Source organism: Pinus tabuliformis, chromosome 3_1, assembly GCF_031772625.1.
Source record: "Pinus tabuliformis cultivar Carrire ecotype Pingquan chromosome 3_1, CPIR1, whole genome shotgun sequence".
Classification (NCBI taxonomy): domain Eukaryota; kingdom Viridiplantae; phylum Streptophyta; class Pinopsida; order Pinales; family Pinaceae; genus Pinus; species Pinus tabuliformis.
Genome location: NC_142301.1, coordinates 347954539 through 347973429, shown reverse-complemented (window position 1 = coordinate 347973429; position 18891 = coordinate 347954539). Strand labels below are relative to the sequence as shown.

Below are 18891 nucleotides of genomic sequence, written 5' to 3'. Positions count from 1 at the left end.
GTTTGGAATACTAATGCTCTCCACTTTGCTTTAATGAATTTCAATATTTTATAACTATTTAATTTATTTTAGTATACACTTTTACGGATGAAATGTATTACTAGAAACATAACATTACAAACTCTAATATATAATAAAATTATAATTATAATTTTGATTATACCATAGAACTTTGATTCCATGGGATTAGTGCTTTGTTGCATTGTTTTGTTACCATAGAACTTTGATTCCATGGGATTAGTGCCTTGTTGCATTGTTTTGTCACAGTTTCACACTGATATAAGTGTATTACGTGAACAAATTCCCACAAATTCTATTATGCATGATGGATAGATAATATGAATCATGATATTTGATTTAAGAAGTAGGTATCATTTTTTAGCGTAGTATGAACAAATTTCCACAAATTCTATTATGCACGACGGATAGATAATATGAATCATGATATTTGATTTAAGAATTAGGTATCATTTTTGAGCAAAGTTTTCCATCGTATCTTGTTTTATATTATAATTCAGGTAAGAATCTTGTTTTATCTAATAATTGATGAAATTAGTACGTATCCATGGAATACCTGGAAGAACAATGTAGTGTTCCATTAGCATATTTTATATCTTATTTTTTGTGAGTTTTATTCTTAGCTACCCATTCTGGGATACTTGGATGTAAGGTAGACTTTCTCTTGCAGGTGGCTATTATGGTTTTCGATAGGTTGTTTGATTTTGCCTAATTATATTATGGTTATGTACAAAAATAATATTTAAATAAAATAGAGATTAATAACATGTAAGAGTATCTTAACTGTATATTTGATCACCCTTTGATTGCCCTCTATCTGATCATCGTTTATCAAAGAAAGTATGAACCATCTATTTTATATATTAAAAAAAACATCAAATTATTTAATTAACGGTTATCAACATGTAACGATTTCCAAGGCAATGCAAATGCTGTAAGATAGTTGGAGAATGTGATAGTGGTGAACGATTGTTACAGGGAGGACATGCCTGGAATCAATTTCCAAATCCATGGAGAATTATAAGAAGAAGATACTTAACCTGCAATGTATGGCTCTATCTCCTTGGATATTGCACTGTTAAAATGCATGCATGTTGTGACAAGCTCCAAGAAGTTTCAATTTTCATTATACACTAATTACATTAATCTAACAATTTAATATGGATTTGTATAGCATCTCTTTGTTAGCCATTATTACCATAATTGACACATGAAATTGATTAGATTCAGTTAGGATTAGGCTGAAATTATGGAAAGAAAGTAAGGAATTTTCCATAGAAAAAAACGAGATATAATATTGATTTCAAGCACATAAAATTTTCATAATTTATTTAAGTATAAAAGAGACGCAAACCCTTTGAGGGGAGATTCAGTAGAGTGATAATGGTGGGGGAAGACAAAGTGGAGGACACCGCAGATCCTTCACAAACACACCTACTATAGAATCTTCATCTTCATAATGTACTGTGGTTGCAGGAGTTGAAGGTGGCGGCGGATGGCAATGTGAATTCAGGTTAATGCATTGAGAAAAAACCCTTGGTGCAACCAGACCCTTTATATGAACACCAACTAGCGAACCTCCATCATTACGTATTGCAGTTGGAGCAATTGAAGGTGCAGTCGATGACAATGCTTCAACGACGACCATTAACATTAAAATTAAGCATGCACGTGTTGCTACCATTAGTATCATTTGAGCCATCTTTGCTAATTGTAGCCAACTGATACAGTTTTTGCCATTTGGTGAAGATCATTCTTCTATTTATATTGCTTTTATATCTTACTTTGGAAAGCACTAATCACAATTGATGGGGAAATTGAGGCATAGATTTTCGAGATTTTTCACTCAGTTTCTGCGGTTATTAAGCATAGTAAACCTCAGTGCTGCAGTGCGACTCTGATTCCTCGTGTTGTTTAAATGCTTGACTCTATTATCCACGTTTCTCTCGATTTCCGCTGTTGTTTAAATTGTAACCGGCTAGTACAAATTGTCTAACACCTAAATTAAAATCACAAGTGGCATGGCAGGAGAATTATTCTCAAAGAGAAACACCTTACTGTCTAAAAATCTAATATTAAACTATAATATAAATTCTAATATTCAAACATTTTACGTAAACTAAATATCAAACCTTAATATTAAAACCCTCTATATAGAATCTAATATAAATATTAATAGTAATACCTAATATAATATAAAATTTCATGCTATCATATATGTTCATCAGCCAGGGCGTTGAGTTTCCAGCGGAATGCAAGCACACCTTTTATAGGTCTTGAAGTCTATGCAATGCTCTGTGGAATTGTTGTAAGAGAAGGTCAAGAAATTACACTACTATAATAATTAATAACTATTGGTTAATCTTACATTACTCATCTAAAGAAACGATCCAAAATTGACTTATGTTTTTGTTAATATGCTAGCTCTGAAGTGTTAGTAATGTACTCATATAGTAATAATGATTACAAATACTAAATCAAGATTAAAAGTATGATAAGAGTGTGTGGGGTAGCTATTAGAGGTTAATATATCTATAAGAATTATAAGTGAATGTTTTACTCCTAGTATATTTTAGATTTCTATGAATTACTGGTTAAAATTAGAGTTTATCAAATGTGATATCAATAGAAATTAAATGTGATATTTATAAAAATTATATATTATTTTGTATATTATAAATATTTATATAATTAACACAATTATATCAATAAATATAGTTGATATAAATTTGAGACATTATTTTTTATCATTTATATATCAATAAACTAATATTTTATATTAATATTATTATATATCTAAAAACATTAATATTATTAAAATCCTAAAATAATAAAATCTAAATAAACTTACCCAGAAATCCTGAAAAGTACATCAGATTTGGCACATATTGTGAAAACAAAACCTTATTTTTTGAGCCATTCAAGGTTGTATGTGAGCATAGACAAATGGATGAGGTCCTATGCAAAACCTTCATGTCATGCACAATTCATGGCCATATGTGAATAAGGAAAAATGGGTGAGGTAGTATATGAATAAATTCGAGGCCATATGCGAAAGAAGATGAATTAGTGACTGAAATTTATCCAGATATGTCTCCAATCCTATGGGTTTTTTTTTTGTTTCTTGATACTTTTGCAATCACAAATAAGAAGCATCATTGTAGTTTCAATTTCCTTTCTCTTGGGTCAGGTGTTTGGGCAGTTTCCCCACTGCTAAGTACTTCGCCACATCCGCATACAACGGTGTTTTCACTGTCACAGCGAACAGGTGCTCATGGGGAACTGGTCTTCTACCGCGACTGCGTCATCTGTTCTTGGCACTAGGGAGAGAAAGTCTGCCACCAGATTTTCCTTTCCTGGTCGTTGGTCGTTCCTTGATTGTTATATCAAATTCCTGCAAAAGGATTAACCATTGGGTCACTCTTCCAATTCCTACAAAATCAATTCTTGTTCTTGCTTCTTGATTGAATTGTAATTTCAATTCTTGTTCTTTTAATCGTACAAATCATACAAATCAGTTTTTACTATCTTGTCTATTAAGTCTATCTTAAATGTCACAACATATATTCAAACCTCGATGAGAAAAAGACAATGAACCATGATTCAATTCTACTTACAATTCAATTCGTTGTTATTTAACTCTTATCGTTGTTATTTCCTTGGAAGGAATTTTATACAATAGTAGGCGACACCACAATCTTAGCAAATAAAAGTAGGTTTTTTGATTTCACACAACCGTATACAGATTCGGGTTTTGTGATGGTTGTAAAAACGAAAACAAAGGAAGCGAATAACACTTGGGCATTTATGCTGCCTTTTACTCGAGGCCCGTGGTGAACAACAAACATATTCTTTGTATGCACAGGAACTGTGATATGGCTGTTTGAGCATAGAATAAATCCGGATTTCAGAGGAAAACCCAAAGACCAAGTGGTGGCTCCGCTCTGGTATTTTACTCTGTATTATTATATTTGTAGACTGTTTTATTCCCATGATGGAGTTGGGGGTGTGGGATTCACAGATTGTTTGTTATAATAATGTTTGAACTTTTTGCATTAAACATTGATATTTAATATACTTAAATATATTAAATATCAATAAAACCATGGGATTTTTTTCAACGTACCATGAGGAAATTGACTGTGAAAATTGGTGCGTTACAAATGAATATGAAATAAGTAAATTAAGCTTAAAAAAAATCACTTTACTCGTGTCTTTTGTATTTTTGAAATATTTTTACGCCGTAAGGCGTTCCCTCTTAGAGGAACCAAGGTGTCTCGTTATGGGCCCTTAGATCGATTGTTAGACGATGGAATAAACTCCAACCATTAGATCATCGGCCTTTTTAGAAACCAAGCGTCAGCGAAGAGAGGCCAAGCGTCTGTGGATGGATGAGAGAGGACAGCAATCTGAGGCGCCTCGATCCCCTTCGATCTGAACATCAGGGAGCTGAAGGGAGCTGAAGCACAGTATGATCTTGTTGCAAATGATGGCACTTTGTTCACTTTTCGAACCAATAAAAATGCTCCTAGGTATAAATTGGTTCGTGTAGACCTTTTGCAGCCGGAAGCTTGCAGTGACGTTATTGGAGAATCTGAGAAGGACGTGCTTGAATCAGCTTGCTGTGTCAATGGAAATCAACTTCTATTAAGCTATTTAAGCGATGTCAAGTATGTTTTGCAAATACGAGACTTGCAATCTGGAAATTTGCTTCATAATATGCCAATAGATATTGGGTCAGTTTCTGGAATATCAGGAAGGCGTAAAGACAAGGAGATATTTATTGGTTTTACAAGCTTTCTTACCCCTGGCATTATCTATCGATGCAACCTATGTGGAAAAACCAGAGTTAGTTGTTTTCAGAGACTGTTGTTCCAGGCTTTGATCGGACAGAGTTTGAGGCTAAACAGGTAACGGTTATTTTTACTATTTTTTGGTTCTACAAATTTTTGGTTGGCTATCTTTAGGGAGAAAATCTTCTCTATTGAATGTTTTAAACAAGTAATCTGATTGTAAAAGCAATAGGTTTCAGTGTTTCACATTAGAATTCATTTAATTTCTTGCTACAAGATAGATGTTTCTATTCTCCTCACTTGGATGTTTCTATTCTCCTCAATTGGAATACTTAATACTAATGGGCAATATCATGCAGTCCATCTGGATTGACTACTGATGTGACTGTTTTCTAATATAATATTGTTACTGATCCGTCTCGGTTGTTGTCAGGTTTTCATAACCAGCAAGGATGGAACTCAGATACCAATGTTCATTGTTGTTGGAGTATTTTTTTTTAAAATAGGGAAAATACCAAAAACCAAATATTCAAACACACAGAGGTAATGCTCTGTTTTTACTTTGCTCCAGGATCTTTTGTGCACAGGAAGACTCAAAAATTTCACAGAGAAAACAGAGTAATTCACTACCATTAAAACTTTCTATTCATTAAAAATTGATACAAAGATTTACCACTGTAAAATCCATTTTATATTCACTGCTGTGAAAAATAACTTACTGCTGTAACAAACGTTTACATGAGCTTACTGCTGTAAAACAAAATTCACACAGGCTTACAAAATTTCACGCTCCACCATTTCCTTTATGCAAAACCACACATGGTTTTTGCTATTCCTCTGTTTTACAATTCCTTACAAAACATTACCAAATACATTTGTGCACTGCTGTGCATTCACCCTCTGGTTCTTCACATTTTTCACACTGCTGTGTATGAAATACAACACATGGTTTTCGCTTCACCACTCTAATTTTACTCTACTGTAAAAAACACACTGAAACCTCCCGTGTGCCATACATAGAAAACACAAGTCAACACAGTAATAAATTACATCACCTATCCCATACAGAATTTATGTAATAAGTACATTCGCCCATACCTTCTCATAAAAAAAACTTACCAACTCTATGTAAAACTTTAATATTCTACCTACCACTATGACATTTCATCAAGACGTATGGTCAATCAAAACTTAGATTTACTCCACGCAACATTTAATATTTGCCGTCGGGTGAATTTCAAACATTATGCGATTTGGTTTTGGGAAGCCATCGGGTCCACTCCATCGCATCGCAACTTTACTCATGTCAAAGACTTCAACTCTATGACATTGCCGATAGCGATGTCCCGATGCGATATCGGCGATCGCTCATCGCAAACACAAGAGCTTCCTCATAACTCCTTCATTTTGACTTTGCCGATGCGATATCGGCGTTCGCTTATCGCAAGACACAAAGGCTCCTTTATAATGCCTTCACTTCATTTTGCCGATATGCCGACTTGCCGATATGCGATATCGGCGATCGCTGTTGAAATTATATTTTCAACACTCCCCTTTAATTTCAACTGTCGGGCATTCAATCATACCCAAACACTTCCTCAAAAATTCAAAGCTCTTCTGATCCAATGGCTTTGTCAAAATGTCTACTACCTGTTCCTGAGTGCTGCAATGTTGCAAACTGATTTCTCCATTGCTTACCAATTCTCTGATATAATGAAACCTTGTATCAATGTGTTTCGTTCTCTTATGAAACACTGAATTCTTTGACAATGCAATAGCTGAGCTATTGTCACAAAATATCACTGTCGCTTTTGCCTGCTCTTGGCCTAAGCTTCTCAACATTCTTCTCATCCACACTGCCTGACATGCTGCTGCTGTCGCTGCCACATATTCAGCCTCTGCTGTAGACAATGCTACAATGGACTGCTTCTTAGAAGCCCATGAAATGGCTCCTGAACCCATATGAAAAACATAACCGGAAGTGCTCTTCCGATCATCTACACTTCCAGCCCAATCGCTATCTGTGTAACCAATTAAATCTGAACTTTCTGAGACACTATATAATATGCCAAACATTTTGGTACCCTTGACATACCTCAAAATTCTCTTTGCTGCCTGCCAATGTGCCTCCTTTGGCCTCTTCATGAATCTGGAAATTAAGCTAACAGCATACATTAAATCAGGCCTAGTTGCTGTTAAATACATAAGGCTGCCCACAATGCTTTTATACAAGCTAGGATCAAAGTCCTTGCTGCTGTCCTCTTTGCTGAGCTTTAATCCCATCACTGTGGGAGTGATTGCTGCCTTGCATTCTTCCATCTTAAATCTGCTCAAAACTTGATTTACATATCTTGCTTGAGATATAAAAATTCCTTTTTCATTTTGATCTACTTCTATGCCTAAGAAGTATCTCAACAAACCCAAGTCAGTCATTTCAAATTCATCCTTCATGACTGATTTAAAATTTTTAATGAGTTGATCATCATTACCTGTGAAAATCACATCATCAACATACAAAACAACAATTAAAATCTTACCATCCTTTTCCTTGATGTAGACTGTGGGTTCTCCTTCACACTTGTCAAATTCATTATCCAATAGATATGTATCTATCCTGCTGTACCATGCTCTTGGCGCTTGCTTCAGTCCATAAAGAGCTTTCTTCAATTTGCACACTTTGAGCTCTTCACCTTTCTTCTCATATCCGAGAGGCTGTTCCACATAGACCTCTTCCATTAACACTCCATTTAGGAATGCTGATTTCACATCCATTTGGTAGACTTTCCATTTGTTTTGTGCTGCTATGGACAGCACTGCTCTCACGGTTTCCATCCTTGCAACCGGTGCGAAAGTCTCCTCATAATCTCTCCCATACTGCTGCTTGTACCCTTTGACAACCAGCCTTGCCTTGTGCCTTTTAATCTTACCTTCAGCATTGCTCTTGGTCTTGTAGACCCATTTCACACCAATGACTTCTTTGCCTTTTGGTAACTCAACCAAATCCCATGTTTTGTTTCTCTCTATGGCGTTCATCTCCTCATCCATAGCTTCTATCCATTTCCTATCTTTGATTGCTTCTTCGAAATGAATAGGATCATCAACATGACAATACAAGGCAAATAAGGAATTCATTCCTTCTTCATAAATTTCACTTAGATTTCTAAACTTCTTACCTCGTTCACTTGGTGTGCAAGTGCTTGAAGATGCACTTGAATTTCCTCCTTGTGGTGTGCTTGGAGAAGCACTCTCATTGATCCTCAATGGTGTACCTTGCTGTCCTTGTGTTGGCGCTGTTGTTTGGGAATGTATTTCAGCCACTTCCTCTTCATCTTCATCATGAGACAAACAGTTCTTGACATTCACTGTTTTCTCTATGCTTCCATCCCAAGCTTCCTCTTCAATGAATTGAACATCCCTGCTTATAAAGAACTTCTTGGTAGATGGAATGTACAGCCTGTAGGCTTTGGATTCATCACTGTATCCAATGAAGATGCATTTCTCCCCTTTGCTGTCCAACTTCCTCCTTAGCTGATCTGGTATGTGTGCATAGCCCACACACCCAAAAACTCTCATGTGGGTGACTCCTTGCTTTCTCCCACTCCATGCCTCTTCTGGCACTTTGTTCATGACTGCTTTTGTAGGACACCTGTTCAATATATAAACTGCACAATGTACAGCTTCAGCCCAATACTCATTTGGCAAATGCTTTGCCTTCAGCATGCTCCTCGCCATATCCATGATGGTCCTGTTCTTCCTTTCAGCAACTCCATTTTGCTGTGGGGTGTACCGAGTTGTAAACTGTTTATGAATTCCATTTTCTCTACAGAATCTTAGGAATTCCTTGGAGATATACTCACCTCCTCTATCAGTTCTCAAAACTTTTATATGCAGCCCGCTTTGGTTCTCCACAAGTGCTTTGAAATTTTGGAATTTCTCAAAGACTTCACTTTTGTTCTTGAGGAAATATATCCAAGTCTTTCTTGTAAAATCATCAATGAATGTCAAGAAATATAGGCTGCCAGCTAACGATGGAGCTTGCATTGGTCCACACAAATCTGAGTGGATAATCTCTAAGGGTGTCTTTGCCCTTATGCTTTTCCCTGATGGAAAACTTTCTCTGTGTTGTTTTTCCAAAATGCAGCCTTCACATAGGCTGTCCGGTTTCTCTATCAATGGTAATCCCTTTACCATTCCTTTCCTACTCAACAAATTCAGACCTCCAAAATTGAGATGTCCAAATCTCAAGTGCCATAACCAGTTCTCATCCTTTGGCACGCTTTGGAAGGCCTCTTGGGTGACTGCTGCCATTTCCCTTTTGTTCTTCATGTCTGCCCTGATCCGGAGAGGGAACATCCTGTTCCTTGTCATCTTCACTTCAGCAATGCATCTTTTGCTGGGTGGTATATCCATGATGGTGCACACATCATTTTTAAAGAAAACATTGTACCCCTTATGGACAAGCTGTCCAATACTCAAGAGATTACATCTCATTCCGGGGACATAGTAAACATCTGCTATGGTTTTCCTTTCTCCTTGCTTTGAAAGTATTTTTATTTCTCCTTTTCCCATAACAGACACTTTACTATCAGTTCCTAGTGTGACTTCTGATTTCACATTTTTATCTAGGGCAGAAAAGAAGGCTATGTTTCCGGTCATATGGTTGCTGCAACCTGAGTCTAAAAACCATATGTCCTCACTATGTGTTTCAGCCATGTTACAAGCTAACAACACATTATTTTGGCTACTGTTTTCCCTAGTAACATTTGCATTTTGTCTACTACTCATATCGTGCTGCTTCTTCCTACATTCACTGGCATAATGCCCATACTTTTTACAGTAATAACATTGGACATTGGATTTTTCATACCTTTGTCCTTGAGCATGATGTTGATCTCTTTGTTGGCTGCTGCCTTGGCCTTGGTTCTGATTTGGATTGCTGCCTCTTCCTTGTGCATTTGATGAGCTGTTCCTTCCTCCTCTGTTCTGGCTTCTGCCTCTTCCTCTTCGGTTTCCTCTTCCTTGACCTCTTCCTCTTCCAAAGGACATCTGGGTCTTGAAGGCTTGCTCAAGAGATGAGTTTTCATTCCTACTCAACCTCTGCTCATGTGTTATCAGTGATGCATGTAGCTCATCAACTGAATAGTTTGAGAGATCCTTTGTCTCTTCAATGGTGGTGACTATGGCATCAAACCTTGAGGGTAAGACCCTCAATATTTTCTCCACAATTCTTCTGTCTTCAATGGTTTCTCCATGAGTTCTCATTTGTGTGATTACACCAATCACATGAGTGAAGAATGAGTCAATATTATCTGACTCTTTCATGTTCAAGTTCTCAAAATCCTTTCTCAGCAATTGTAGTTTTGCTGTCTTCACTCTCTCCATACCTTGATAGGCTGTCTTAAGGGTTTGCCATGCTTCTTTGGCTGTCTTAGCTTCTGCTAACCTTGGAAACATACTCTGGTCTACTGCTAGATACAACAACACTCGGGCTTTTGAATCCTTCTTCCTATTATTCTTCAGCAGATCCTTCTCTCCCTGAGTTAATGCATTGAACTCAGTTTCATCTGCTGGTTCTTCAAAGCCTTCTTCAACTATTTCCCATAAGTCTTGGGAAGCAAGCAAGGCTGTCATAGTTATTGACCAATAATCATAGTTCTTCCCATTAAACTGTGGGAGCTGGGTGTTAAACAAACCCATACCAGTGCTTGTGCTGGCCATTCCTTGACTCTGTATTTAAAAAAAAAACTGACTGTTACAAAGAAAAATCTTTGAGAAATAACTGAACCCTTTGTTGTCTGAGTCTTCTGTCTGACTGAGAGGTTTTGCTGCAGCAACAACCTTCTCCCTTCAGCTTCTTGAACACCTTCAAGAGCCTAAGCTAGCTCTGATACCACCGTTGGAGTATTTTTTTTTTTAAATGGGGAAAATACCAAAAACCAAATATTCAAACACACAGAGGTAATGCTCTGTTTTTACTTTGCTCCAGGATCTTTTGTGCACAGGAAGACTCAAAAATTTCACAGAGAAAACAGAGTAATTCACTACCATTAAAACTTTCTATTCATTAAAAATTGATACAAAGATTTACCACTGTAAAATCCATTTTATATTCACTGCTGTGAAAAATAACTTACTGCTGTAACAAACGTTTACATGAGCTTACTGCTGTAAAACAAAATTCACACAGGCTTACAAAATTTCACGCTCCACCATTTCCTTTATGCAAAACCACACATGGTTTTTGCTATTCCTCTGTTTTACAATTCCTTACAAAACATTACCAAATACATTTGTGCACTACTGTGCATTCACCCTCTGGTTCTTCACATTTTTCACACTGCTGTGTATGAAATACAACACATGGTTTTCGCTTCACCACTCTAATTTTACTCTACTGTAAAAAACACACTGAAACCTCCCGTGTGCCATACATAGAAAACACAAGTCAACACAGTAATAAATTACATCACCTATCCCATACAGAATTTATGTAATAAGTACATTCGCCCATACCTTCTCATAAAAAAAACTTACCAACTCTATGTAAAACTTTAATATTCTACCTACCACTATGACATTTCATCAAGACGTATGGTCAATCAAAACTTAGATTTACTCCACGCAACATTTAATATTTGCCGTCGGGTGAATTTCAAACATTATGCGATTTGGTTTTGGGAAGCCATCGGGTCCACTCCATCGCATCGCAACTTTACTCATGTCAAAGACTTCAACTCTATGACATTGCCGATAGCGATGTCCCGATGCGATATCGGCGATCGCTCATCGCAAACACAAGAGCTTCCTCATAACTCCTTCACTTTGACTTTGCCGATGCGATATCGGCGTTCGCTTATCGCAAGACACAAAGGCTCCTTTATAATGCCTTCACTTCATTTTGCCGATATGCCGACTTGCCGATATGCGATATCGGCGATCGCTATTGAAATTATATTTTCAACAATTGTATCCAAGAAAGACATTGCTCTTGATGGTTCTCATCCAGCTCTATTATATGGTTATGGGGGCTTTAACATTAGCATCACTCCAAACTTCAGTGTTGGTCGTATTGTCATTTCAAGACATCTAGGGGCAGTTTTTGCAATTGCAAATATTCGTGGTGGTGGTGAATATGGAGAAGAATGGCATAAAGGAGGCTCTCTTGCCAAAAAACAAAATTGCTTTGATGATTTCATATCTGCCGCCGAGTTCCTTGTGTCAGAGGGATATACACAACCTAAAAAGTTATGTATTGAACGAGGCAGTAACGGTGGACTTCTTGTTGCAGCTTGCACAAATCAGGTATTTCCATGTATTTGATGATAAGATGTGTGGTTAAATAAAGGTCCTGTATAAACCAGTTGCTTGCTTCAATCCTTCCTCCTTTCGTTTCAATGTAGAATCCGATCGAAAAAGTTGTTTATCCCAAAGAAAATGTTGTTCTCTGTATCGGTTTTTCTAAAACTTATTCAAAAAGAAATGTAGGGAGCATTTAGCAGATCGTTTTTCGGTGAAATAAGAGGTTTTGATTGTTAATTCTGCGTCTAAACAGAGACCTGACCTATTTGGTTGCACACTGGCTCATGTGGGTGTTATGGACATGTTGTGTTTTCATAAATTTACTGTTGGTAAGTTTTACTGTCATAATAATATTCAACTACTTCTCCCCCTCTAGTTAGGGTAATCTCTAGACGTAGGCATCTGCAGGGCAACTGATGATGGAACTTGTGCTGAAATCTGCAGGCCATGCGTGGACTACTGATTATGGCTCTTCAGATAAGGAAGACGAATTTCATTGGCTGATTAAGTAAGAGGACAAATGGAGCCTGTCTCTCTAACTAATAAGTAGCAGTGTCTAAAATTTAAATAATATTCAAACTGTTAGTGATCTGAAATGAAGATAAAATGTTTTTCCTTTTTCTATTCACCCTATCAAAAAGTGCTCTATTAGTTTTTTTTTGTTTTGTTTTGTTTTTATTTTTTATTTACTTGGAATGAAAGCTCCACCGGAAATCCTGGAGTACTTTCCCACATTTCATGGATGGTAACTGGGTAAGCCGTCGGCCCTGAATATGGGATCTCGCCCCAAGGGAATCAAGGAGAGTCGAACTTGTGATCAGCAACAATCTAAGAACCTCATGTCTGGCTCTAGACCACTTGAGCTAACCCTTAGGGCTATTTGCTTGAACTTCTTGCTTTTTGAAAAAGGCATCATCAACTGTTCGTATAACACATTCTTCATTGCTGCAGATACTCACCATTGCATAATGTAAAGACACCATGGGACAAACCGGGACAGAATTTACAGTATCCTGCTATAATGTTATTGACAGCAGATCATGACGACCGTGTTGTGCCACTCCACTCTTTGAAGCTGCTAGCAGTGAGTACTTGATATGGCTCTGGCCCTGCATGAAATGTCAACTAATATTTGATATTTGAATGTTGAAGCTTATAGGCAACTATTGATGCACAAACCATTGGTGGCTCTTTTCCGTCCCTATTTTCACAAACAGACATAACATATGTGTGATTCGTGTTTTATTGTAATTTATTTTAAATCCATAGCTAATTTGTTTATATCGATTTTGAACTTCTTGTGTATATAGACGATGCAATATGTTCTATGTAAGAGCATGGAGAATAGTCCACAGACCAACCCCATTATTGGCCGAATTGATACCAAATCTGGCCATGGTGCAGGAAGGCCAACCCAAAAGCTGGTGAGTTATTATTTTTTCGTAATATGCTTTTTCTATATGCAATTTTTCAGTGATTTCACTGATTTGCTTGTAAGAAATAAAATCTGTAGACAGCTAGCTGTGTCTAATTGTTTGTAAAGTTCTGGTTTTCAAAGCGTATTTACTATTCCACACCTGTGAATGACATTGTGTTCCAGGCAAGGATTAGAACTCGATTTACTCTGTTCATGTGTGTTGTAGGTTGCAGAAATGTCCGTTTCATACTAAATATAACACTTTTCCAACTGCAGATTGACGAAGCAGCAGACAGATATGCATTCATGGCCAAAGTGGTCGGTGCATCATGGATTGACTAGCCTAGGTTGCGGACATTTTGGCAAAGCTTGAAGTTGCAGCTGGTCTGATATTGCAACAGATGGACAAGAAATTACTCTTTGTGACTTCGACAGTGTCACACAATTGTCATCCCAATTATTATGGAATTTATATCCAATATATATTCATGGATTTCCATATTTTTAGGTTGTTCAAAAGATTTTATTTGGCAATGAATGCCACCAAAGAATTAAAGGGCTTGTTAAGGTGCCAGACTCGAAACTGGTGCTTATGAATGACATATGTGTTTTTTCAGGGAATCAAGTAGACACAAATCACCATATTGTGGAGTATACTGGAGATGACTGATACACTGGCAATATGTCAAGAGTGTACAGTTTAAAAAAAAAAGGCGATTCAAAGTTTTTTTAATATGCCCGGTTGTTGTTATGTGACCACTAAAAGCTAGCTTGCTGGGAATATTCCTTGCAAGACTCCAATGGAAGTATGTATGTGGTGAAATGTATATGTATGTGGTGAAATGTATAAGTAGTTAGCATGACTAGATGAGCAATGGATCAATGAAGATAAGTATATGGAGAAATCATGGCTACATGAGCAATGGATGAATGAAGATAACCATACGGAGAAATCAATAGTCATTATTGTAAACTGTTTATGTTTAAGTTGATTATATTAGGATGTATTTCAGTTTTGTGGAAGTTTTTCTCTCAATGGAAGTATGTGGTAAAATTTGTAATCAGTTTGCACGACCTGACTCTTCCCAAGCATTCAACGGTATTTCGCATGAAGCCAGAAAAGCTGCAGTCTCCTGACCAACAGTCAACCTGCAACAACAAATGAGTAAATTAGCACCGTAAGGGAAACCGAGTATGGATCCCTCAAAATTTGGAATTCTTTGCATACAATTTTGCACATTTTTATGAATCAGGAGATAGGGATGCCTTCATTATCTGAGATGAAGATCAAAAAACGTGACAATGAAAAACACTATATAAGATTACATGTACAATGAAAAACACTATAAAAATGCTCCTAGGTATAAATTGGTTCGTGTAGACCTTTTGCAACCGGAAGCTTGCAGTGACGTTATTGGAGAATCTGAGAAGGACGTGCTTGAATCAGCTTGCTGTGTCAATGGAAATCGACTTCTATTAAGCTATTTAAGCGATGTCAAGTATGTTTTGCAAATACGAGACTTGCAATCTGGAAATTTGCTTCATAATATGCCAATAGATATTGGGTCAGTTTCTGGAATATCAGGAAGGTGTAAAGACAAGGAGATATTTATTGGTTTTACAAGCTTTCTTACCCCTGGCATTATCTATCGATGCAACCTATGTGGAAAAACCAGAGTTAGTTGTTTTCAGAGAGACTGTTGTTCCAGGCTTTGATCGGACAGAGTTTGAGGCTAAACAGGTAACGGTTATTTTTACTATTTTTTGCTTCTACAAATTTTTGCTTGGCTATCTTTAGGGAGAAAATCTTCTCTATTGAATGTTTTAAACAAGTAATCTGATTGTAAAAGCAGTAGGTTTCAGTGTTTCACATTAGAATCATTTAATTTCTTGCTACAAGATAGATGTTTCTATTCTCCTCACTTGGATGTTTCTATTCTCCTCAATTGGAATACTTAATACTAATGGGCAATATCATGCAGTCCATCTGGATTGACTACTGATGTAACTGTTTTCTAATATAATATTGTTACTGATCCGTCTCGATTGTTGTCAGGTTTTCATAACCAGCAAGGATGGAACTCAGATACCAATGTTCATTGTATCCAAGAAAGACATTGCTCTTGATGGTTCTCATCCAGCTCTATTATATGGTTATGGGGGCTTTAACATTAGCATTACTCCAAACTTCAGTGTTGGTCGTATTGTCATTTCAAGACATCTAGGGGCAGTTTTTGCAATTGCAAATATTCGTGGTGGTGGTGAATATGGAGAAGAATGGCATAAAGCAGGCTCTCTTGCCAAAAAACAAAATTGCTTTGATGATTTCATATCTGCCGCCGAGTTCCTTGTGTCAGAGGGATATACACAACCTAAAAGGTTATGTATTGAAGGAGGCAGTAATGGTGGACTTCTTGTTGCAGCTTGCACAAATCAGGTATTTCCATGTATTTGATGATAAGATGTGTGGTTAAATAAAGGTCCTGTATAAACCAGTTGCTTGCTTCAATCCTTCCTCCTTTCGTTTCAATGTAGAATCCGATCGAAAAAGTTGTTTATCCCAAAGAAAATGTTGTTCTCTGTATCGGTTTTTCTAAAACTTATTCAAAAAGAAATGTAGGGAGCATTTAGCAGATCGTTTTTCGGTGAAATAAGAGGTTTTGATTGTTAATTCTGCGTTTAAACAGAGACCTGACCTATTTGGTTGCACACTGGCTCATGTGGGTGTTATGGACATGTTGCGTTTTCATAAATTTACTGTTGGTAAGTTTTACTGTCATAATAATATTCAACTACTTCTCCCCCTCTGGTTAGGGTAATCTCTAGACGTAGGCATCTGCAGGGCAACTGATGATGGAACTTGTGCTGAAATCTGCAGGCCATGTGCGGACTACTGATTATGGCTCTTCAGATAAGGAAGACGAATTTCATTGGCTGATTAAGTAAGAGGACAAATGGAGCCTGTCTCTCTAACTAATAAGTAACAGTGTCTAAAATTTAAATAATATTCAAACTGTTAGTGATCTGAAATGAAGATAAAATGTTTTTTCTTTTTCTATTCACCCTATCAAAAAGTGCTCTATTAGTTTTTTTTGTTTTTGTTTTGTTTTTATTTTTTATTTACTTGGAATGAAAGCTCCACCGGAAATCCTGGAGTACTTTCCCACATTTCATAGATGGTAACTGGGTAAATCGTCGGCCCTGAATATGGGGTCTCGCCCCAAGGGAATCAAGGAGAGTCGAACTTGTGCTCAGCAACAATCTAAGAACTTCATGTCTGGCTCTAGACCACTTGAGCTAACCCTTAGGGCTATTTGCTTGAACTTCTTGCTTTTTGAAAAAGGCATCATCAACTGTTCGTATAACACATTCTTCTTGCTTTTTGAAAAAGGCATCATCAACTGTTCGTATAACACATTCTTCATTGCTGCAGATACTCACCATTGCATAATGTAAAGACACCATGGGACAAACCGGGACAGAATTTACAGTATCCTGCTATAATGTTATTGACAGCAGATCATGACGACCGTGTTGTGCCACTCCACTCTTTGAAGCTGCTAGCAGTGAGTACTTGATATGGCTCTGGCCCTGCATGAAATGTCAACTAATATTTGATATTTGAATGTTGAAGCTTATAGGCAACTATTGATGCACAAACCATTGGTGGCTCTTTTCCGTCCCTATTTTCACAAACAAACATAACATATGTGTGATTCGTGTTTTATTGTAATTTATTTTAAATCCATAGCTAATTTGTTTATATCGATTTTGAACTTCTTGTGTATATAGACGATGCAATATGTTCTATGTAAGAGCGTGGAGAATAGTCCACAGACCAACCCCATTATTGGCCGAATTGATATCAAATCTGGCCATGGTGCAGGTAGGCCAACCCAAAAGCTGGTGAGTTATTATTTTTTCGTAATATGCTTTTTCTATATGCAATTTTTCAGTGATTTCACTGATTTGCTTGTAAGAAATAAAATCTGTAGACAGCTAGCTGTGTCTAATTGTTTGTAAAGTTCTGATTTTCAAAGCGTATTTACTATTCCACACCTGTGAATGACATTGTGTTCCAGGCAAGGATTAGAACTCGATTTACTCTGTTCATGTGTGTTGTAGGTTGCAGAAATGTCCGTTTCATACTAAATATAACACTTTTCCAACTGCAGATTGACGAAGCAGCAGACAGATATGCATTCATGGCCAAAGTGGTCGGTGCATCATGGATTGACTAGCCTAGGTTGCGGACATTTTGGCAAAGCTTGAAGTTGCAGCTGGTCTGATATTGCAACAGATGGACAAGAAATTACTCTTTGTGACTTCGACAGTGTCACACAATTGTCATCCCAATTATTATGGAATTTATATCCAATATATATTCATGGATTTCCATATTTTTAGGTTGTTCAAAAGATTTTATTTGGCAATGAATGCCACCAAAGAATTAAAGGGCTTGTTAAGGTGCCAGACTCGAAACTGGTGCTTATGAATGATATATGTGTTTTTTCAGGGAATCAAGTAGACACAAATCACCATATTGTGGAGTATACTGGAGATGACTGATACACTGGCAATATGTCAAGAGTGTACAGTTTAAGAAAAAAAAAGGCGATTCAAAGTTTTTTTTAGTATGCCCGGTTGTTGTTATGTGACCACTAAAAGCTAGCTTGCTGGGAATATTCCTTGCAAGACTCCAATGGAAGTATGTATGTGGTGAAATGTATATGTATGTGGTGAAATGTATAAGTAGTTAGCATGACTAGATGAGCAATGGATCAATGAAGATAAGTATATGGAGAAATCATGGCTACATGAGCAATGGATGAATGAAGATAACTATACGGAGAAATCAATAGTCATTATTGTAAACTGTTTATGTTTAAGTTGATTATATTAGGATGTATTTCAGTTTTGTGGAAGCTTTTCTCTCAATGGAAGTATGTGGTAAAATTTGTAATCAGTTTGCACGACCTGACTCTTCCCAAGCATTCAACGGTATTTCGCATGAAGCCAGAAAAGCTGCAGTCTCCTGACCAACAGTCAACCTGCAACAACAAATGAGTAAATTAGCACCGTAAGGGAAACCGAGTATGGATCCCTCAAAATTTGGAATTATGTGCTTACAATTTTGCACAATTTTATGAATCAGGAGATAGGGATGCCTTCATTATCTGAGATGAAGATCAAAAAACGTGACAATGAAAAACACTATATAAGATTACATGTACAACCTGGGCTTCTAAACAGGATAACTGAGGTGTCTATCACACTGAAACCACTTAGCTTGCCAATTACCGCAGATCAAGAACCAGATTATTGCATCTGCCATTACTTGACAGGAATAACTCACAATACTAA

At 36.9% G+C, this 18891-nt stretch overlaps 2 pseudogenes across 2 annotated transcripts; both read left to right on the top strand.

Annotated features, from left to right (window-relative positions):
* Nucleotides 1–4123: 4123 nt before the first annotated feature.
* LOC149187150 (uncharacterized) lies at nt 4124–14477 on the top strand (annotated as a pseudogene). The gene is made up of 9 exons (XR_016255574.1): nt 4124–4170; nt 4464–4928; nt 5245–5298; nt 11787–12113; nt 12364–12439; nt 12555–12618; nt 13062–13194; nt 13421–13534; nt 13804–14477. The product of XR_016255574.1 is annotated as an uncharacterized LOC149187150 (transcript).
* LOC149187149 (uncharacterized) lies at nt 14478–18639 on the top strand (annotated as a pseudogene). Its single transcript, XR_016255736.1, has 7 exons — nt 14478–15268; nt 15584–15964; nt 16215–16290; nt 16406–16469; nt 16961–17093; nt 17320–17433; nt 17703–18639. The product of XR_016255736.1 is annotated as an uncharacterized LOC149187149 (transcript).
* Nucleotides 18640–18891: the final 252 nt, after the last annotated feature.